Here is a 532-nt window from a genome sequence, read left to right as displayed (position 1 = left end):
TCGGGTGATGGCAGCCCAGTGGGACATTGAAGTGCAGAGATGAAGGACCACAGATAGGGCTCGTTTGGCTCCTAGCTGGAGTCAGATGGCACAAGGACTGGGCCTGTGGCCTTGAAACCTCCGGTCGGATTCTTCAGAGCCATTCATTCTATTCCCTGGGATGTTTCTCTGAGGAGCTACCCTCATACTAGCCCTTTGCTGGAAATTTCTGGCATTAAGTGTAGAGAGGAGGGCCCCTTCCAGGTTCAGTCTTGAGGTCCTGGCAACAACAAAGCTTGGAAGAGCCCCCAGGTCTCCTGAGCTCTGCCTGCCTGAGGCCACCTTCTCCATGCCCTGTGCTGCCGGGGGCAGGGCATGCAGTAGCGCTGGCCCCCTTGTCTCCCAGGAGGCACCCTCATGGTTCCTCTCCCCACTGTAGATTGAGTGCCATCTACGGGGGGACGTACATGCTGAACAAACCAGTGGACGACATCATCATGGAGAATGGCAAGGTGGTGGGCGTGAAGTCCGAGGGCGAGGTGAGCCTTCCTGC

This window comes from Bison bison, unplaced genomic scaffold (genome assembly GCF_000754665.1).
Source record: "Bison bison bison isolate TAMUID 2011002044 unplaced genomic scaffold, Bison_UMD1.0 scf7180017849577, whole genome shotgun sequence".
In the NCBI taxonomy this organism is placed as follows: Eukaryota; Metazoa; Chordata; class Mammalia; order Artiodactyla; family Bovidae; genus Bison; species Bison bison.
The sequence above is the reverse complement of the archived record's forward strand: the minus strand, read 5'-3'. Positions refer to the sequence as shown.